Source organism: Hemiscyllium ocellatum, chromosome 18, assembly GCF_020745735.1.
Source record: "Hemiscyllium ocellatum isolate sHemOce1 chromosome 18, sHemOce1.pat.X.cur, whole genome shotgun sequence".
In the NCBI taxonomy this organism is placed as follows: Eukaryota; Metazoa; Chordata; class Chondrichthyes; order Orectolobiformes; family Hemiscylliidae; genus Hemiscyllium; species Hemiscyllium ocellatum.
This window is the reverse complement of record NC_083418.1, coordinates 51,349,092-51,371,941: the sequence shown is the minus strand read 5'-3', so window position 1 is coordinate 51,371,941 and position 22,850 is coordinate 51,349,092. Positions and strand designations below refer to the sequence as shown.

The 22,850-nt window shown below is 43.6% G+C and overlaps 2 protein-coding genes across 3 annotated transcripts in view; one reads left to right on the top strand and one right to left on the bottom strand.

Moving 5' to 3' along the window:
* The window catches only part of LOC132824459 (GTPase HRas), a 56,292-nt gene extending 50,426 nt beyond the window's left edge, over nt 1-5,866 (bottom strand). Inside the window, exon 1 of the mRNA XM_060838981.1 lies at nt 5,660-5,866. The gene's annotated coding sequence lies outside the window, so the exon portion shown is untranslated. The remainder of the gene's footprint in view (nt 1-5,659) is intronic.
* A 558-nt stretch (nt 5,867-6,424) lies between these two features.
* The window catches only part of lrrc56 (leucine rich repeat containing 56), a 134,754-nt gene continuing 118,328 nt past the window's right edge, over nt 6,425-22,850 (top strand). Inside the window, exons 1-2 of one of the 2 annotated variants that reach the window (XM_060838536.1) lie at nt 6,425-6,476; nt 18,585-18,694. The gene's annotated coding sequence lies outside the window, so the exon portion shown is untranslated. Of the gene's footprint in view, nt 6,477-7,378; nt 7,436-18,584; nt 18,695-22,850 lie in introns of those variants that run through there. The other variant, XM_060838537.1, reaches the window with a different exon arrangement.

Below are 22,850 nucleotides of genomic sequence, written 5' to 3'. Positions count from 1 at the left end.
ATATTGATTGGAGAAAGTGAGGTCTGCAGATGCTGGAGATCAGAGCTGAGAATGTGTTGCTGGAAAAGCGCAGCAGGTCAGGCAGCATCCAAGGAACAGAAAATCTAACGTTTCGGGCATAAGCCCTTCATCAGGAATGTCGAATTTCCTGTTCCTTGGATGCTGCCTGACCTGCTGCGCTTTTCCAGCAACACATTTTCAGCTGCTAATGTTGATAGTCAGGTGAACACACACTCAACATCTATGGATAAATGACATACCAAAGCAAACTCAACCTTAAAATTCAAGCAAGCATCATTTTAACACTATTTTAATGCCAGAGGGGTTTACAGCATGTAAGGCAGCGATTCAGCTCATGGTAGATGTGCTAGCTCTTTGCTGAAGTAATCCAACACTGCTCCCATTTCCCTTGCTCTCTTCCACAGTCTTAATGCTTCCTTTGTTGCAAATATCATTTTCTGCCAAAAGATGATATTCTCCAACACAGAATTCTACCAACCTCATTCTTCAGCAATTATGTCAAATTCGTGTTCACACAGAGAGCAAATACCTTTTATCTATTCATCCTGTCAAATCCCTTAGCTGTTTAAAATTCCTGTGAAAACTTTACCTTCTGGGCTCCAGTTTAAACAGTCCCAGTGTCACTATATGGTCCACACATCTCTAGTTTCTAACTCCTGAGGTCATCCTGGAGAATTCACAGTATCTGTTTGCTATTTTAATGCCCCTTCCAAAATTGAGCCCCAAATTCCACACAGTAACAGCTGATGTTGTCTATAAAGGAATCTTAGTTCTGTGCACCTACTTTTAAAACCCAAATTTTATTGGCTTTTATGACTTAATCCCAAGTTGCAACATGCACAAATAGATTCTGAATTCCTAGATTGCTCTATTCATCACATATAGTCATATACAGTCATACAGCACGGAAACAGATCCTTTGGTCCAACTAATCCATGCCAACCATAATCGCAGACTAACTAATCCCACCCGTTGTACTTAGCCCATACCCATCCAAACATTTCTTATTTATGTACTTGCTTAAATGTCTTTTAAATCTAACTGTACCTGCATCCACTTCCTCTAGAAGGTCATTCCAAGCATGAACAACTGTGTAAAACAAAAAAGCTTCCCCTCACGTCTTTATAAAATTTTTCTTCTTTCACCTGAGAAATATGCCTCTGGTCTTGAAATCCTCCAACCTAGGGAGAACTCACTTGCCATTCACCTTATCTATAACCCTCATGATTTTATTAAATCTCTATAAAAGGTCACCTCTCAACTGCCTAAGCTCCAGTGAAGAAAAGCTCCAGCTTATCCAACCTCTCCCCATAACTCAAACCCTCCACCCCGGCAACTTCCTCAAAAATCTCTTCAGTTTATGAATATCCTTCCTATAAACAGAGACAAGAACTGCACACAGTACTCCAAAAGAGGCCTCATCAATCTCCTTGAGTATCTTCCCATTTCTCGATTTATCAAAAGTTCTCAGATACATTTTATTTTCCTCTCCCAGATCAAATCATCAATCTAAACCAAGAAATAATGTGGGCTCTGCATGGATGCTGGAGATTCACCGCTTACAAACACTGTTTACAGTCCCAGCAGAACTGCTAATCCAAATTGCTCCCATCAGATAACCAACTTTCTGTCCTTCTACATTTTCACAGACTGTACATCTGAAATAATCCAACAAATCTCCTCAGATACCTTTTAGTATGTAGGAGGTACTCTATCTTTAACTTTATTAGAAGGATATGAGTCAAGTGCTGGCAAATGGGACTGGATTGGGTTGGGATATCTGGTTGGCATGGATGAGTTGGACCAAAGGGTCTGTTTCCATGCTGTACATCTCTATGACTATTACAAAGAAATACAAGAATAAGGGCAGGCCATTCAGGCTTCTGGTCAGTTCTGACCTTTAATGGATCACGGTATATCTGCACCTTAATTTCATCTACCTACCTTGGTTGCATAGCCCTTAATTCCCTTGGCTAACATTTAGCCAGTTACAAAAGTCTAAGGCAGCAAACACTGCAGCTAAACAATTGATTAAAGATCTTGATTAAAGATTGGTGTTAAAATTTATAGGAGAAACAAGTGGGATTTCAAATATATACACCATTGCACAATTTTGAGAGAGTAGATTCTGCAGAAAATATACAATTAGAATTGTTTTTATATGGTTTGCATGGCAATGCAAAGTGCTGAAGAAACTCATTCTCTCTCCACTGGTATGACCAGACTTACTGAGCTTCTTCAAGCCTCAGTTTTTGTTTCAGATCTCCAGCATCAGCAGTATTTTGCTTTTATTAACATTTTCATCCATTTGTTTTCCAAACATACATGGGTGTCTCCTCCCCATCTCCCTCTCATTTCCTCCAGTCCACAACTACTGTCAAAAGACAAACGTACTCGTTCAGTTCCAACCCTTTGCACATCTCGATTTTCACTGCTCCACTATTGGCACCTGTGCTTTTAGCTGCCTCGACCCAAAATGTAGAAATGCAATTAAGTTTTCGTCTCTCCAATTTTTCTCAACAACCTTTTTAAGCATCTTTGACATAAATAATCATTTCAAAGTGCATCACAGATTTATAAAACAAAAAAAGTGTGACATTGAGACACAAGGAAATATTAGGTTAAATGGACATTTGCAGCAAAGGAGCTTGAGTGGCCCATTGCATCTATGCTGGCCAATAAAGGTCCGTCTAAACTAATCCCATTCTCCAGCCCTGGCCCATAACTCAGCAGGCTATGGCACTCTAGTAAATATCTAAAATATTGCTTAAATGTTACAAGAGTTTTAAACTCACCCACTTTCAGGCAGTTAAGTTAGAGACTTCTACCACTTTCTAGTTGAAAAAAATTCTTAACTGTATTTAGCATAATACCTCTTTACCTTAGGTCTACCTGATTATTAATTTCTCTGGTAATGAAAAAAAAGTCTTCCTGTCCACCCTTTTTCCTCAATCTTATACACCTCTTATCAGGTCCCCTCTCAACCTCCACTGCTGAGGAAAATAATGCTGCCTCACCCAATCTTCCCATGTAACTCAAACCCTCCAACACAGGCAACCTCCTGGTAAATCTCCAGAGGTACTCAGAACATGGGCGGCACGGTGGCACAGTGGTTAGCACTGCTGCCTCACAGTGCCTGAGACCCGGGTTCAATTCCCGACTCAGGCGAATGACTGTGTGGAGTTTGCACGTTCTCCCTGTGTCTGCGTGGGTTTCCGGTTGCTCCGGTTTCCTCCCAAAGATGTGCGGGTCAAGTGAATTGGCCATGCTAAATTGCCCGTAGTGTTAGGTAAGGGGTAAATGTAGGGGTAGGAGTGGGTTGCGCTTTGGCGGGTCGGTGTGGACTTGTTGAGCCGAAGGGCCTGTTTCCACACTGTAAGTAATCTAATCTAAACAAGAATGAGAAATTTAAAAAGAAAATCAATGCATCGCTTGACCCAGAACCAGCTGAAAGGAAACAGGACTCGATACAGACTATGTCATAGTGGCCAAATTTTGGATCTGGAGGTATGAATGAGGGATTCAGCAGATGAGCTGAGTCAGGGGCAAAGTTGGGCAAATTTACAGAGGTGTAAAAGGTAATCTTAGTAGTGACATAAATATTCAATTGAAAGATTTGCTGTCATATTTTATAATTTGTGAACAGACTGGTTTAATCTCAGACTGTTGCCAGCAAGAGGGATGGATTCCATGACTAGGTTATAATGTTTTGAGTAGGGATATAAAACAATAGCTTTAGTTTTCCCAATATTTAACTCGAGGAAAATTCTGCTTCTCCAGATTTCAGGTAAGCAGCCTGATAATTCAGCAAAAGTCAAGAAAGTGAGAGAGGGGTGGTACTACAATGGAACTGGGTGCCCGCAGGATAGATGTGAAACATATCATTGTTTTTCAATGATGCAGCTGAAGAACAGAATGCAGATGAGAAACAGAGGGTGCCAAGAATAGATTCTTCAGAGATCACTTGCAAGAATGGGATGAGAATAGGAAGAGATGCCATTATGAATGATCACTTTGAAGGATTTGGAATGAGTTACGACAAAGGTGTTATACAAATACAAGCCACAGTTGTTCTGGGAGCAGAGGTCCACACATTGATTTGAGGCTTAACCCACATAGTGTAATCAAAGAAATCCCAGCCTGGAACCCACATCTATGAATATACCAAATGCTTGATATATATATCCATCTGTGCAAAAGCGTATGCTGGGCAAGTGTCCCCTTCTTTTGCAGGGCTTTTGAGACACATCAGTACTGTCCCTACTCAGACAGATGGGCAAGGAAGGTTCAAGTCCCAACTGCTTCAGAGGTGGGCAATCACATGTATGAACAGGTCCATTAAAACATTTGACTCATGTCCTGCCCAGTTCTGACAACCGCCAATCACCTTCAACAATCCAGACACTAAACCCCACCCTAGCCACACCCTAACACTGACAGCTGTCAATCATTCGGCCAATTGATACAATCTACCCAGTGCCGAGCATGTCTGACGTGTTTTGGTTAATAACGTTGAGCTTCAGTAGTATGATAATGGGAAAAAGTTTCTAGAGCTGAAACAAATCAAACCTACGACGCAAAAATAAGGTGTAATTAACAATGACAAATGCAGGAGTAAACAAATCCCAGAAACGCCAACCACACATCTGCAAATAACATTGGTTGTCTGATCAGGATGGTTTACCCTTAGCAAAATAACCAAACGGAATGTCCATGACAATGGGAATCTCGGGCGACAATGTAAAAATGAGCCGCCGCTTGGGTGGGGGGTAAGAAATAGCAAATCCACACAACGATACAGTTTTGTCGCTTGCTGAGGCGCTCTCTTCATCTCTCTCTCCCTGACCGTTAATCAATTGCTGCAGCCTCTCTGTCTCAGTCCACAGGAACCATCAACACACACAAACCCCAACTGCATTTTATCGAAGAGAAACGAGGGGGTGAGAAATGAAAATCAATCCCCCACCCTTCCAAACGCAAGTTGCGCTTTTACAAATAGAGTGCCCTTTTTTTTGACAATCCACGCCAGTGGCACTTAATCATTCAAAGAGATACACGACAGGTTGAAATTGTTGCGCCCGCTCCTTCTACGTAGAAATAAAGCAGAACATTGCGGATGATGTGAAACTAGATTTAAAGACAGAAAACGAGAGAAACACTCATTAGGTCGGGCAGCTCGAATGGAGAGGAATCCCCAAAACGTGCTGCCTGCCCATTTCCAGTTTCCATTTCTTATTCTAAGAAAGGATCAGATTTGAGAGAGAGCCTCGATCTCCAAGCTGAAGCCCAATGAGTTTGTCCAGAGATTTTCAATAATTGACCTAAAATCAACAACACTGGAACAGGTCTCAGTCATTCAACAGACAGAAATGCTCCCAGTATTAAAAAAAATCATCTAACTTTTCGTCGGCGACTGTGTTATTTAGAAAATATTTTTAAAATGCTAGATGATTGAACAAACGCTCTATCAACCTTCTGCTGCAACACATTCACAGATACCCTGCAAATATAAAACATACGTTGCAAACCGACTTCCATTAATTGAATATTTGAGAAGGATTGCTACTTAAACGCTAATACAGTATAATGATTTTATTTTCCAGCAGCTGGGGCGTTACCCTGTGCTGTCTTGACTTACCAGAAACTGCAATAAGGAAGGAGCAAAAAGCCGCAATCAGTAGCAGATAAAGAAATAAAACATCACAAATGATAGACAAAGTCTGATTGCTTTGATAATTCACAGTAATTTCAATAACAAATGACTGCTGCTGTTATTTAAAGCGTTAAATAATAATCAATGGCGCTCTATCTCTCGGTGTTTGTGTATAGCTCCCACTTTCAAAAGTTCCTGCAATTTCAGCTAGCGCAGTTGCCCGGAGCTGCGCGCGCAACACAGACTCAAGTTACTATGACCCGCACAGCCCGCCCATCAGGCCGTAACCGCTCTTGAATGTGGCTCTCCCATTGGTTCCGCGGGGCGAAACGGCACCGCCCAGATGTTGCTAGACACGAGTAGTGATTGGTTGCTATAACCATCCATCATCTATTTAAATGTTCTAAACGGTTTTAGGGACGATGCTTCATCGTTGACTGGAACTGGTGATCCATTTCAAACGTGTCCTAACCAAAACGAGAGAAAAAAGTTAATGTTACAACAAGTTATTCCGGCCCAAGACAATCGGTTCTATGTTGTTTTCCATTGATGGGACATTTGATTCAACCCATGCGCAGCCGTGACTAGGCGGCGAACGCCTCTTGCAATGCCAGACGGGATTTGTAGTTTTAAGGGCAGGTTATCGGATGCAGCCAGTGATGCAGAGAACTACAATCCCCAGCAAATCCTGCTCTTCCCCCGCCCCACGCTCGCGGAGCAACAGCGGCGGCTGCGGGGCCGTTGCTAAGGAGTCAGCGGGAACCGGGCAGGGCGCAGGCCGACTTCACTGAGCTGCTTGGCGGTGAGTCCGAGTGGCGATTACTGGCAGCCGTGCAATATACAGCAGGTTCTGGTATTCGTGCGGAGGGTTTTTATCGATCGATAAGCTCAGGGGCTTTTCCCGGTTGCTAGGGAACAGGGAGGCGTCACATGGGACAACAATAACTTGTTACTTGAATAACCACAAATTATTTAAAGAGCGCTCTTAAAAGTACACAAAACTGCCTGGAGGGGTCGTTTATCAAACAGAGATTGACACCGAGCCTGACGAGATTTCAGGATGGTTGATCAAAACCCTTGTAAAGAGATGGGATTCAGAAATGAGAGAGAGTAGAGGAGTCGGGAAGAGAGAATTCCAGCTGAAGGAGCGCCGCACTGTCGGAGGGTCAGTGCCGTGGGAGCGCCGCACTGTCGGAGGGTCAGTGCCGTGGGAGCGCCGCACTGTCGGAGGGTCAGTACTGAGAAGGGCCATTGCAGTGTGAGCGCCGCACTGTCAGAGGGTCAGTGCTATGGGGGCGCCGCACTGTTGGAGGGTCAGTGCCGTGGGAGCGCCGCACTGTCGGAGGATCAGTACTGAGAAGGGTCAGTGCCGTTGGAGCGCCGCACTGTCGGAGGGTGAGTGCCGTGGTAGCGCCGCACTGTCGCAGTGTCAGTACTGAGGAGGGTCAGTGCCGTGGGAGTCCCGCACTGTCGGAGGATCAGTACTGAGGAGGGCCATTGCAGTGGGAGCGCCGCACTGTTGGAGGGTTAGCGCCGCACTGTCGGAGGGTCAGTGCTGTGGGAGCGCCGCACTGTCGAAGGGTCTGGACAGAGGAGGGTCAGTGCCGTGGGAGCGCCGCATTGTTGGAGGATCAGTACTGAGAAGGGTCAGTGCCGTGGGAGCGCCGCACCGTTGGAGGGTCAGTGCCGTGGGAGCGCCGCACTGTTGGAGGATCAGTACTGAGAAGGGTCAGTGCCGTTGGAGCGCCGCACTGTCGGAGGGTGAGTGCCGTGGTAGCGCCGCAGTGTCAGTACTGAGGAGGGTCAGTGCCGTGGGAGCCCCGCACTGTCGGAGGGTCAGTGCCGTGGGAGCCCCGCACTGTTGGAGGGTAAGTGCCGTGGTAGCGCCGCACTGTCGGAGGGTCAGTACTGAGAAGGGTCAGTGCCGTGGTAGCGCCGCACTGTCGGAGGGTCAGTGCCATGGGAGCGCCGCACTGTCGGAGGATCAGTACTGAGGAGGGCCAGTGCCGTGGTAGCGCCGCACTGTCAGAGGGCCAGTGCCGTGGTAGCGCCGCACTGTCAGAGGGTCAGTGCCATGGGAGCGCTGCACTGTCGGAGGATCAGTACTGAGGAGGGCCAGTGCCATGGGAGCGCCGCACTGTCAGAGGGTCAGTGCCATGAGTGCGCCGCACTGTTGGAGGGTCAGTACTGAGAAGGGTCAGTGCAGTGGGAGCACCGCAGTGTCGGCGGGTCAGTGCAATGGGAGCGCCGCACTGTCGGAGGGTCAGTGCCGTGGGAGCGCCACACTGTCGGGAGAGGTGTGGGAGCAATTGCTGAGGTGGCACTGCGCTGTCGGAGGATCAGTGCTGAGGGAGCGCAGCAGAGTCGGAGGGTCAATGCCAAGAGAGTGCCACTGTCGGAGGGTCAGTTCTGACGGAGCACCGCACTGTCGGAGGGTCAGTGCTGACGGAGCGCTGCACCGTCGGAGGGTCAGTGCTGAAGGACAGCCGCGCCATTTGAGGGTCAGTGCCGAGGGAGTGTCGCGCTGTCGGAAGGTCAGTGCTGATGGAGCACCGCGCCGTTGAAGGGTCAGTGTTGACGGAGCGCCGCGCTGACGGAGGGTCAGTGCTGAAGGACAACCGCGCAGTTGGAGGGTCAGTGCCGAGGCAGTGCCGCGCTGTTGGATGGTCACTGTCTGATGGAGCACTGCGGTGTTGAAGGATCAGTGCTGAGGGAGCTCCGCGCTGTCGGAGGATCAGTGCTGAGGGAGCGCCATGTTGTTAGAGGGTTGGTGTTGGAGGGTCTGCGCTGTGGAAGCGCTGTTCCGATGATGGTCGTTGTCAGAGTGTCAGTGCTGAGAAAGCACCGCACTGTCGTAGGGTCTGTGGTGTGGGAGCACCGGGTTGTCGGAAGGTCTGTGCTGAGGGTGTGACCTGCTGTCGGAGGTTCGCTGTCTGAGGGGCCGCCGGACTGTCGGAAGGTCTGTGCTGCGGGAGTGCCGCGGCGAGAGGCACTGACTGAGCGAGCACCGTGGTGTTAGAGGGTCGATGCTGAGGGAGCGCTGCGCTGTCGGAGGGTCAGTACCGAGGAGGGTCAGTGCCGTGGGAGTGCTGCACTGTCGGAGGGTCAGCGCTGACGGAGCGCCGCGCTGTCAGAGGGTCAGCGCTGTCGGAGGATCAGTGTTGAGGGAGCGCCATGCTGTTAGAGCATCGGTGTTGGAGGGTCAACGCTGTGGAAGCGCCGTTCTGACGGATGGTCGTTGTCTGAGATTCACTGTCTGAGGGGCCGCTGGAATGTCGAAAGGTCTGTGCTGAGGGAGTGCCACAGCGAGAGAGGCACTGTCTGAGAGAGCACTGTGGTGTCGGAGGGTCGATGCTGAGGAAGCACTGCGCTGTTGGAGGGTCAGTGCTGAGGGAGCGCCGCACTATTGGAGGGTGAGTGCTGAGGGAGCACCACTCCATCGAAGGGTTACTGTCTGGAATGCCGCATTGTCGAAGGATCACTGTCTGAGTGAGCGCCGCACTGTTGGAGGGTCAATGCTGAGGGGGCACCGCACTGTCGGAGAGTTGGTGTTGAAGGAGCGGCATGCTGTTGGTGGGTCGGTGCTGAGGGAGTGCCGCACAGTCATAGGATCAGTGCTGAGGGAGTGCTGCACTGTCAGGGGGGTGGAGGAGCAGTGCCAAGGTAGCGCTGCGCAGTCAGAGCATCAGTGCCAAGCGAGCGCCGCACAGTCAGAGAGTCAGTGCCAATGGAGAGCTGCACTATCGGGGTCGGGGGAGCAGTGCCAAGGGAGCGCCGCACTGTCGGAGGGTCTATACCAAGGGGGCGCCAAATGTTTGGAGGGTCAGTGCTGACGGAGTGCCAGGTTATGCGAGGGTCAAGTGCAGAGGGAGCACCACGCTGTCGGGGGAAAAGTGCTGACGGACAGCTGCGCTGTCGGAGGATCAGTCCTGTAGGAGCGCCGCACTGTCGGAAGATCACTGTCTGAGTGAGTGCCGTGGTGTCAAAGGGTTGTTGCTGAGGGAGGATCGGTGCTGAGGGAGTGCCCGCGCTGTCCGAGGGTTGGTGCTGAAGGAATGGCGGGTTGTTGGAGGGTCACTCTCTGAGGAAGCGCCGTGCTGTCATAGAGTGTGTCACTGTTGATGGAGCGCCGGGTTGTCGGAGGGTCAGTGCTGAGAGAGCACCGCGGTGTCGCAGGGGCACTTTCTGAGAGAGCACTGTGGTGTCGGCAGATTGGTGCTGAGGAAGCACCGCAATGTTGGAGGGTCACTGTATGATGGAGCACCGCAGTGTCGGAGGGTCAGTGCTGAGGAAACGCCACGCTGTCGGAGGGTCAATACTGAGCGAGCACTGCGCTATCGGGGAGGGGGGGGGGTCACTGCCTGATGGAGCGACTGGCCATCGGAAGGCCAGGGCTGAGTGAGCGCCACGTCATTGGAGGGTCCGTGCTGAGCAAGCTCTGTCTGTCGGAGGGTCACTGCCTGAGGGAGAGCCACACAGTCAGAGGGCCTGAGCCTGAGGGAGTGCTGCACTATCCAAGGGCTCGTGCCTGAGGAAGTGCCACACTGTCAGAGGGCCCATGCCTGTGGGAGCGCCACACTGTTGAATGGCCCATGCTGAGTGAGCGCCGTGCTGTCAGAGTGTCAGTGGTGCAGGAATGCTGTTCTGTTAGAGGGTCACTGCCTGATGGAGTAACTGGCCGTTGGAGGGTCAATGCCGAGGAACGCCTCTCCCTCGGAGGGCCAGTGCGGACGGCGTGCCTCTCCCTCAGAGGATCAGTGCCCGAGGGAGCGCTGCGCCATCGGACAGTCTGTGCCCGAGGGAGCTCTGCGCTGTCCGAAGGTCAGTACTGAAGAAGTGCCGCACTGTTGGAATGCTGATACTGGGGGCACACTGCCTTGTCCAACTGAGCTTCCAACCGGCCAGTATCTCCCAGGACACTATTGGACACTGTTATCTGTGTATTAGTGCTGACATTCATGTATCTACCAATATCACAAAAGCAAATTGGTCATTGTCTGTTCACTGTTTGTGTGATTTCACTGTGCCCAACTGGTTTTGCTGCATTTTTACATATTTTAAAGAATTGTAACATTTACATTTATCATGTTAAAGATATGTCATGCAAACATAAATGCTAGATATATTCAACAAGCCAGACAACATCTATGGAGAATGTTCACTTTCATGTCTGCAACATGATATTTACAAGCCTGAAATATTATCTCTCCCACAGATACTGCTTGCCTTGCTGAGTATTTTCTTTTTGTTGCAGCCTTCCAGTATTGGCAGGATTTTTGTTGTATACTTTATAAAGAAATAAAAGTTATTTCTTTTTAGAAATTGATTCCTGATCTTTGTGTTTGATCTAAGCACTGTTAAACTAGGGCAGGGTTTAATCAGAAGGATGGCTATGATACCAATCGCAGCTAGTGATCCTGTTCAAAATGTGCTCATTTCATACACTTTTTGAGATCTAGGAAGCACAGGTGGGTATGAAATATGTTGCCAATGTAGTTAAATAGTCATCTCCCACTCACTGATTACATAGGAACAGGAAGCTTTGTTTCTGTATTTCTTCATATCTTTTCCCAACAACACAATAAAAACAAAATAAGCAAACACCACAAAGGAAGATATTAGGTCAGATGATCAAAGAGAGAGATTTTAAAGAGTGTCTTAAAAGAAGAAAGAGAAGATTGTGGTGTCAGAGGATGTTCCAGAGCTTGAGCCTTGGGCAACTGAAAGCATACCCACTAATCATACAGTACTTAAAATCAGGATGCAAAAAAGACTAGAGAGTTGTTGAACTGAGAGAGATTACACGGATGCAAAAGAGAGTTAAAAGCAGCTTTTGGAATTTTAAGATAAACAGTTATCAAAAATATTCATAATAAAATTATTAAGAAATCAAAGGCTACCCACTGCCCCTTGGCTTAGTTAGGAGCAAAATAAAGAAAATTGGCAAAGAAAAAATGCAGCTTGTTGCAATAATGAAGTATTTCACTGTATTGAGTTATGCTATTTTGTTTCTGGTCACACATGCAACTCATATGATTAAAATGAGGCTCATTTACAGAGTGGGCATACTCTGGCACTTTTGGCACCAGATTAAGATGAAGAATAGAACAGAAAAGCCTTAACCTTTTGATGTACTGCATTTATTTTCTCCTATGTATGCAACCAGTTGAGTATCTTCATATTTTTTAAGATATTTACTTAATTGTAAACTTGAAATTTCATTTCAAGCAGGGAAATCAGTTGGATTTGTTTGAACCTTACTACAGGTAACATGTTGAATAAACTTTTTTATTCCCTTTTAACTTAAAATCACAGAAAGTAATGAATCGAGTCAGTGAAGTGAATGCGATGAGTCTGTGTTATCCACTTGACTTGTTCCATTTCTAAAGCTGCGCTAGTTGAATATATGTCTGGTGTTTTATATCCAGCTTCCCAGTCATTATTAAAGTTATAAGTGATGACAGCAGCTGAGATTCCAACACTTGACAAAACTCAACTTCCTATAAGAAACTAAAAGTTATGATTCAAGATTCAGATCACTATTATAGTAAAACTAAATTTTGTATTTTTATTTGGTATCCTAAAGAGTGGTTACGTAGTTTGTTGTTTAATGCTGAATAAATCTGCCTTAATAGTTTATAAAGTTGAAGAGGACCTCGTGATACATCTGGCAAGCCAAACACAGTGGGAAAGGTTCTTGACTCTGCATTTAAACACAGGGTAAATAAGATCCTGAAGGGGCTTGACACAATAGATACTGAGGGATTATTTCCCCTAGCAAGGGAACCTACAACACCCGGGCAGTGTCTCAGGAGAAGTGGTCAACGATTTAAAATTGAAATGTGGAAAATTTTCTTCACCCAGGGGTTGTGAAACTTTGTCATTTTGTATTCCAAAGATTGTGGATTCTCCATTATGAATATATTTAAAACGGAGGCAGACATACTTTGGTTCCTCAGGGAAACAAGGGCTAAGGAAAATTGAGTTGGAATAATGTGTCAACCCAGATCGTATTGAAAACAGAGTGGGCTCAAGACACTGCGAAGTCTACTGCTCCTATTTCTTATTCTCTTGGGTTCAGTTTATTCCATATCCCTTTGAATTGGCTTGCAGGCAGGAGACAGAGTGGTGGTAGAAGGTTGTTTTTTGGACTGGAGGTCTGCGACCAATGGTGTGTGCTGGCATCTGTGCTGGGTCTACTGCCTCTTGGCATTTATATAAATCATTTGTATGTTACTATCGGAGGAATGGTTAGAATGTTTGCAGGTGACACCAAAATTGGTGGTGTTGTGGACAGTGAAGAAGGTTACCTCAGAGTACAGTGGGACCTTGATCAAATGGGACAATGGGTCGAGAAGTGGCAGATGGCATTTAATTTAGATAAATGTGAGGTGTTGCATTTTGGTCTGGCAAACCAGGGCATCGCTCATGTTTGGGTCCTGGGGAGTGTTGCCAAGCTAAGAGACCTTGGGGTGCAGGTTCATAGTTCTTTGAATGGGGAGTCACAGCTAGACAGGGTAGTGAAGAATGAATTTGGTATATTTGCTTTTATTGGTCAATACATTGAGTACAGGAGTTGGAATGTCATATTGCGGCTATACAGGACATCAGCTAGGCCACTTCTGGAGTACTGTGTTCAATTCTGGTCTCTGCTATAGGAAGGATGTTGTTAAACTTGAAAGGATGCAGAAAAGATTAATAAGGATTTTGCCGGGATTGGAGGGTTTGAGGTATAGGGAGAAGCTGAATAGGCTGGGGCTATTTTCCCTGAAGTGTCGGAATCTGAGGGATGATCTTATAAAGGTTTATAAAATCATGAGGGGCATGGATAGCCAAGGTCTTTTTCACAGGACAGGGGAGTCCAAAACTGGAGGGCATAGGTTGAAGGTGAGAGGGTAAAGGTATAAAAGGGACCTCAAGAGCAACTTTCCAATACAGATGTTGGTGTGTATACAAAACAAGCTGCCAGCTGTTATAAAAGTTTTTTTATTATAAAAATAAAGTACTTTCATTCTTTTTAAAAGAAAAGGTATCTGGATTGGTACATGAATAGAAAGGGTTTAGAGAGATAGGCCAAATGCTGGCAAATGGGACTAGACTTGTTTAAGATATCTGGTTGGCATGGACAAGTTGAACCAAAGGGTCTGTTTCCATGCTGTACATCCCTATGACTCTAGAGCATCATCTCTACCTTTGAGTCATAAGCTCCAGGTTGAGTCAAACTTCTCAGCCAAGAAAGGTGCTTTTAATAATGAAGTCAAATAGGTTAATTATCAACTGCAAGTCCTTCCGGTGCTTATACGTAGCAGGTGATAAGAGTGGGAGGGATTCGTTGCCAGCATGTGGTGGATAGTAAGTTGGAACCATTACCATCACTATCGAAACCTCCAGATTACGACATGCATATTCAAGTGTGTATTGCAACAGCAACTCTGCTCTCCTGAGTAATTTGAAATGCATCTCTTTTTAATAAACTTTTGGTCATCTGATCTAATATTTGCTTCTTTATTTCAGAGTCAGGTTTTGTTTGGGAAATGGTTTGTGAAGCACCTTGGAATGTTTGACTACATGAATGGAGCTGTATAAATAAGTGTTGCTGTAGTTTTTACTGATAAAGGGAAGAGTTAAGTGTTTAAAATTATAAAAGGTTTTGATAAGGAAATAGTATCTGTTTCTTTGGTTAGGAGTCAGTAAAGTGGGATTACCAATGTAAGTTTATTGAAAGATTAAGGAAAATTTCTTTTCACGGGGAATTGTTGGAACGGGAAGATTGAATCACCACTAGCCTCCTACCTTTGTATAGCACAGTGCTGAGAAATATGTTACCCACTAGCTACATATTGGTAACTGCATATCTAATTAACCAATGAAAAATAAATAATAAAAACAAAATAGAAGCTGAAGATCTGAACTTTAAAAGGTGCTGGAGAAACACGAGTACTGGCATCATTTTTGACGAGAAATTGCAGAGTTGTGAAGAAGAGTAATTGAACTTGAAACATTAACTGTTAATCAAAAATGAGTAATCGTCTTACTGGGGACATGATCTTGTATGCTTTAACAGCTCTGCATTTGTGGATATTGTGCAGAGCTGATTCTGCAATTGTTTATTGATCGTTGAGAGCTCGATTATTGAATGGTATAGATCTAAGTAAACATGCTCCTGTGAAGTATATTTATCTGGTTTGAGTGCATGTGGCACATCCTTTCCCAAAATTGTTGCATGTGACTAAAATACTGTTGCCATAGTCACATCTTGGCTAGTCAGCAATTTCCATTGGGCATCATTATTATAACAAAATGTTCAAAACCTTTTTCATAGCTGTAACAGATTACTGAGTTAGGATTTAAAAAATGGGTTACGAGTGGGCTTTTATTGAAAGAGAGTGGTAAAGAGGTCTTAAGAGGAAATTCATGTTATCTGTAATTTTAGCAATGAAATCTGTTCCTACATGCAACAATCTGTGATGCAAGACTGGCTTTTAACAATCTCGCATTACATTCACATGTCTGCTTGTATTAGTTATAGTGATTACTATTTTGTCTTCTACAGTTGGTGATTTGTTTGCTTAGTTGAGTTAGTCCAGCAGCTCTATGAATATGATCCTTTGCTGGGAAATTCCAAGGATGCGATTGGACAAAATATTGGTGTAGCATCTTTCTTATTTCAAATTGTAAAGAAAACAAAACTCCATTCCTGTTTTTTGGACAAATAAACTATAGCACAAGTAGATATAATTCGTTTTCTCACTTGTCTGCATGCAGACTCCAGATAGTCTATACAGAAATTACTGGCAGTCACAGAATTGCAAATGGAAATATTAATGACATCTGTTTTTAAAATAGAAACAATGTCTGAAAGCAAATAATATTGGTTTTGTTCTGCGGATTAGTAATGATATTGACAGTATAGTAGAGACTAGTTCTACATTCCTACAACAGAAATATTCCCTTATTAACATAACCACGCCAGGTCAACAGAAAACAAAAATAATTGTACATAATGCAAGATATGGAAATGTGTTGGAAGCTTGTGGTGCTGGTTTCCTGTCTTGAGTGATACAGATTCTGAACTAGACTAATCAAAGTTAAAACGTTTGAAAATGTTTTTGCTTCAGGGAACAGTGTGATGTTTTCTATTAAGTTACTGTGTGCCATACTTCAGGGCAGTGAGTTTCCGCACTGAAAATTTCAAAAGCTCTGCCTTGATCAGATGGGCCAATAGGCTGAGGAGTGGCAAATGGAGTTTAGTTTAGATAAATATGTGGTGTTGCATTTTGGTAAGGCAGACCAGGGCAAGACTTATACACATAATGGTAGGGCCCTGGCGAGCAGTGCTGACCAAAGAGACGTAGGGATACAGATGCATAGCTCCTTGAAAGTGGAGTTGTAGGTAGACAAGGTGGTAAGTAAAGTGTTTGAGATGCTTGCGTTCATTGGTCAGAACATTGAGTATAGGATTTGGGATGTTATGTTGCAGCTGTACAGGTCATTGATGAGGCCACTTTTGGAATACTCCATATAATTCTGGTTGTCGTTCCAAAGAAAAGATGTTAAACTTGAGAGAGTGCAGAAAAGATTTACAAGTTGTTGGGACTGAAGGGTTTGAGCTATAGAAGGTGCTTGATTAGGTTGGGGCATTTTTCCCTGGAGTATTGTAGACTGCGGAGTAGACTTATAGAGGTTTATAAAATTGAGGGGCTTGGTTAGGGTCAATAGCCAAGGTCTTTTTCCTAGGTTAGGGGAGTCCAAAACTAGAGGACATAGGTTTACGGTGAGAGGGGAAAGATTTTTTAAAAATTTGAAATGTAACAGTTTCGTGTAGAGGGTGCTCTGTGTATGGAATGAGCTGCCAGAGGATGTGGTGGAGGCTGGTACAATTACAATATTTAAAAGACATCTGGATGAATAGGAAGGGTTGAGATGAATGTGGGCCATATGCTGGCAAATGGGACTAGGTCAAAGTGGATATGTGGTCACACGGATGAGTTGAACCATAGGATCTGTTTCTGTGCTGTATGACTCTATAACATACCAAGACTTGGCCAACAGTACCTTCTAAATCTATGACCCCTGCTACAAAGAACAAAGGGCATGGGCCCATCACCACTTGATACATATTGCTGTTCCTTCACTATCATGCAATTAAATTCTTGGACATCCCCTCCCCAACACCACTGTCAGAATATCTACATTATATTGGTCAAGTAGGTGGATCACCATCAAAGTGCAAATGTGCAAATGGAAATGGGAAACAAAGGTTGGCTTTAGCAGGAACACTGGGATTCCATGAATGAATTTTTAAAAAATTCTGAAACTGAAAATTAGTTCAAGTTAATCAATGTCAAATGTGGAGTCTCAATCCTACAAGTTTTAATTATTTGGAGACATTTTGTAAGTAAATTATAAATGGGCTAGAGTTTGCTGCATCTCCACTTTTGTCCTTTGTTTGCTGTCACATATCGTCTCCCCCTTTCTCATTTCTTTTTACTCTTTTTTTTTTCTCCATTTCTTGAACCAGTCATCACTTTCCTCTCTTTTATCATATCATTCATAGAAAAATAAATAAATCTTTATTCTTTTTTGGGATGTGGGTATCAGAGACAAGGGCAACATTTATTGCACATTACAAATTGCTTTTGAACCAAGTGGTTTGCTAAGATATGTTAGCATCATTTGGGAGTTAACACATGCGTTTGGTCTGGAGTCCCCATGTTGGCCAGACTGGGTAAGTATGGGCGATATCTTCTGTAAAGGATATTAGTGATCAAGATGAGTTTTTATGACCACTAATGATCGTGATGGTAGCTATGAAATAAATGATTTCAGATTTTTTAGTATTAATTGAACTCAAATTCCACCATCTTCCAATAATATGAAGTGAACCCCTATTCAGAGCATTAGCTGGGCGTCATTGTGTTCACTCCTTTTAAGTCTCTCTTCTCATTCTTTCCTGTATTTATCTACCAAGCCTTAACCTCACAGGTTAAGGAATTTGCCTGCTGGTTACCCCAATCATTCAATTCCCAGATGGCTGTTTCATTCACTAAAATATTCTCAGGTCACACATGGCAACTTGAGGCCAAAATATTTTTTGAGTTGATTAGAAATGGGCTTGCTGCATCTCCACTTTTGGCTTTTGTTTGTTGTAACATATTATCTCCCTTCTTTCTGATTTCTTTTAAACAGGTTGTGTCCTCTTAACAGATTGTGGCCATTATCATTTTTTAATGGGAGTTTGCTGGGCACAAGTAGGCTCTCGCATTTCCTACACTTCACCACTTCCAAGTTACTTCATTTCCTCAAGAGCACATTGGAATATAGGAATAAAACAAAGAACTGCAGATGCTGGAAATCTGAAACAAAAACAGGAATTGCTGCTGAAACTCAGCAGGTCAGTCAGCATCAATGGGAAGAAAGCAGAGTTATTGTTTTGAATCCAGTGACTCCTTGTCAGAACACATAAACAGTCAGAATGTTTCTGATGCAGTAACTACACCCAAAATGTTAGCTCTGCTTTCTTCCCATGGATACATTGCCAGACCTGTTGAATTTTGCTAGCCATATATTTTATTGTTGGAATATAGGAATGCAAGTCTGTCTTCAATGTAAAGGAATTCTCCTGCCACTTTACACCAATTCTGAGAAAGGGTTTCCAACTTGAACATTTTGAATCCTAATGAAACTGCTTTATATTTATAACTATTTAAAAAATAATCTCATCATATTTTGAACTGTACCTTGGTTTGCAGCCCTGCACAGAGGAGCTATTTTACTGAAGTAGAAACTGACATTCTTACTAATTGAAATAAACCTAATTCCTAATGAAACAACTCAATAATGAGGTCATTCAAAAATGCAATAAAAATATTGAATATGTCGTGATGCAGTTTTTTTTCTGTGTTTACAGGAGTTGATTTGATTTGTAAAGTTTGACAAATCTTTATCAGCAAAGAGACAAACTTTGAGAGTTTCAGACCTATGGTTACCATTTAACGTCCTTCTATATTGCTACCAAAAGTAAGCTTGTTTGTATTTTGCTTCTTGTCATCTTTAAGTATTGATGCATTGTAAGAAAAGGGGAAGCTCATATTTATGAAGCTCCTTATCACTTCACTATTTTTTTTGGGGGTGGAGTCAAGTGGAAAAGAACCTGAACCCCTCCTGGCCTTGCTTATTTGATTGGTTTATCATTCTTTAAGCATATCTACCTAGCAAGTATCACCCACTATCCATTCGGATGAATATCTATCTTGCTATTGCTTCTTGATCTGCCTGGAGTATAATCTGTCTCATCTTTGGCTTTCTACATCAGCCATGGTTCTGTTGCTAAAAGCTTTTTTTTTGATATATTCAGTGATGCAGATTGTGGTCAGATTCCCACCCTATTAATTTAACAAGTTGATTTATTTTAAAGTAGAAGGGGAGCAGCAATTATAAGAACCCTTGACAACTGCTAAAGTAATTACCTTTGCCCCCTTAGTCATTGTTTCTCTGCTGCAGAGCAGCATACATTCCATATCAAACAATCCTACAACAACTTCATGCCATCTTGAATAAAAGAGAAACCCACTGCTGAATCCTCACCATCTCTCTATTCCCACAACATTCCTCAAGACCATATGTTTTTTATTCCCTATTCCTCTATGTTGTTGTTGCAATTTCAATGCATTTTTAGATTTTCAACAGTGCGTATTGAACCAAATGTGTCTACGTTTCTTTCATTTGTTACAATGGTGCATCCTTATTGCACACTATTTCAGAAGCTCATTAGAAATGCTTTACCTGGGAACCAGCCAATACCATACCAACTTGTGTAGGGGTGGGGAACAGAGGTGTATTAGTCTTGTTAATGGACTAGTATTCGAGAAGCTCGGGCCAAATCCCACGTCACCCGTTAGTATTTGAACTCAGCTAATATCTCTGAAACATAAAGCTACACTTGGTAATGGTGACATCAAACTCATTCTCATAAAAACTAATGTCCCTCTGGGAAGGATATCTGATGTCTTTACTTGATTTGGCCGACATGTTTCTCCTGATCCACAGCAGAGTGTTTGACTTTCAAACATCTAGCAAACCACCCCATTCAGGGGGCTTTAAGGATAGGCAATAAATATTGACTTTACCAGAAGTGTGCACATTCTCTGTAAATGAATTTTTAAAAAAAAATCAATAGGACTTGCCCTATAAAACCTTTGCAGTATTCAAATCTTTATTAAGAAAGCTATGGATTCTAGCTGCTCAAAAAGGCTGGGCGATACTGTTTCTAGGTTGTCTCAAATATATCAATTTCAAGAAAGTTCCTGTCCCAGATTTCTACCTGCGTGACATGCCTTTAAGGACCTGTAAGTAGCTGGGTTTCCATCTGCCAAGGGCTTCTCCCCAGTACTTCATAACTACATTTCATTCAGTCTAATCAATGAGTCCTGATTGCAGGTTCAAGAACTCTGATTAAAGCCATAGCAGAGTATATTTGTGATGTGGTTGCACTAGTACAGAAGGAAATCCCACCCAATATTTTCAATTACATGGTAGTTGCGGATATTTGTGCCTTGTTGGGTTAAGTTCAGTAAATTTGTTCCGACTATGGGGCATGGTAGAATGTTGTGCAAAACCTGATGGTAAACTTGCGTTGTATCTTCATTCCTATAGTTTTGAAGGTATAGTAACTGGTTAAAAAGTATCAACCACTTAGAAAAGATCTAACAAATCTTTGCAAATGTAAATGTCTGGACCTAATCAGGCTTGAAACAAATTGCATTGTTTGAAATAAGGAAGGAAAGCATTTACATTTTATGTAGCACCTTTCAGATTCCCAGAATGTCTTGACAGATGGTGAATTACTGTTAAGTTGTCAAATGTGACCATAGATTTTCTTTAGTATATCCCACGAACATTTCACCTTTACATGTTCTCTCGTTACTTCCGTGCAAGATGTTGGTAGCAGAGTATCTACAGTTAAGTGTTTCAATTATTCATTTTCCTTTTTCAGCTTTAACTGACAACAGGACTTCACATACCCAGTGACTGTTCTGCACCATTGCTGATTAGCGTTTCCAAAACACACTATGCCCATCATTCTATTTCCTCTAATTTGTAGAAATGAAAAATATGTTGTGTCTCTGAGCAATGACATTTTGAAGCAAAGAGATATGCTCTTTGATTATTTTTAATCATTGACAAAATGTTAGTCACATGTCAAGCATTGAATTTATTTCTCATCTCTAATACAACTGAAGACCATTTCAGATGGAGGGGGGGGGTTAACCTTGATGTTCTGAGTCTGGAACCAAATATAAACCAGATTGCATAAGAATGGTAGATTTCCTTCTTTGGGGGGCATAGTGAACTGAATAAGTTTTCATGACAATTTCATGTTTACGCTACTGTGATACGATGACTGCAATCCCACAATCAAGTGGAGTTGACTCTTATCCAGTCCTGTGAATTGGTCTATAAAATTGCTGTAATGGTTCATCGCCACTTTTCCAAAGGCAGTTCGGGTGAAGTACGAATACATCCATATCCTGTTTAAAAAAAAAGTGTGAGGCATTCAAATATACAGAGGAACCTCTATTGTCTGAAGTAAGCAGGTGAGGAGTATTTCATTGGTTAATGAAATTCCGGATAATCAAATGCCAGATAATATAGTTAGTTTAGCCAAGCATCAGGACCTTGCGATCTTGCCACATAGTCCGATCTTCGGATAATCGAGGTTCCTCTGTATTGTGTAGTGATTGTAGCGAGGTCAGCCAGGTGGATTTTCATAGAATGAGTTCCCTGATTGGTTAATCTGGTTCAGTTAAGGAACCTTGGCTGACAGATAAGAACAGGAGTGTCAGACATCCTCATCCCTAAGAGCTGGCTCTAAGGGGGCTGGATCAGTGTCAAGGACTCTCCATATGCAAATAAAGGTTGACGTAGTGATGGGATACCAGCCTCTGTGGAGTTATTTCACTATGAGTAGTGCCGTAGGAAATCCTGTTAAATGTCAGATTTCTTAAAGAAAGAAAGAATATGGCCCACTCAAAGCTTGAGGAATTTAGCTTACAATTTAAACTTTAGAATTCATTTACAAGCCTCAAAATTTGCACATAACAATTAGAATTCAATTGACTTGACCCAGCCTTTTGCTGACAATCTGGCTGTTGTAATTTAAGAGATTTGGCTCCATTGTAAGTGCAGAATAATCTATTATTAGACATGCTATAGCATTCCTGTCCTTATAAGATTGCAGACACTATCATTGTCCTCATTCTTGAAGACTGCAACTTTCAAAACAAAGGGTAAAATCTTCTCAGTCGGTTGTACAACATGGATAATGGCAAGAAAGTTGGGGGAATCGTGACATCAGCAGTAAGGAAATATCTGACGTCAAGATAAAAAGTCAATTTCCCAACCAAGTATTGAATAATAAGACAAAGATTCTCAATAGCGAGTGGCCCGAGGCGTGCATTAAATTTGCATTATGTCGTCTTAGCTGATATGCAGATTCTCATGCTCTGACCTGCAGCATAAAAACAAGACGACTGGAAGTCCTGACATGAAAGAGCTGCAAATTGTAATTCTAGCTCACCACTTACTCGGCCAGCCCTCCATCTTGCTCATCGATCATCTACAGCTTGGAGAATGCTCTATGGGCAGTGACTGCGTGCAGCCCCACTACACAAGGACTGCTAGATTCTTGTTGGCCAAGCAGGGTGCCAATTTCCCTCTGCCTGACCCGTCTGAAGCAATTGAAAGGAACCATTCAGGACAGCTGCTGACTGGCAGCGCTTGTCTGGGTGCATGGTTAACCTTTAAGCATGGTGCTGGTGCCAGTAAGCCTGGGAAGTTCTTTGGGGTGACCAGTGGCACCATCTGTGGCAAATGGAAGAATATGATGAGTGGGATACCTTTAGGGGCATAGTGAGTAAGTAACCAGATAACTTTGGGAAGGTAGAGAACTGTTGTGGTTCTGGTTCGCCGAGCTGGGAATTTGTGTTGTAGACGTTTCGTCCTCTGTCTAGGTGACATTCTCAGTGCTTGGGAGCCTCCTGTGAAGCGCTTTTGTGATGTTTCCTCTGGCATTTATAGTGATTTGTACCTGCCGCTTCTCGTTGTCAGTTCCAGCTGTCCGCTGCAGTGGCCAGTATATTGGGTCCAGGTCGCTGTGCTTATTGATTGAATCTGT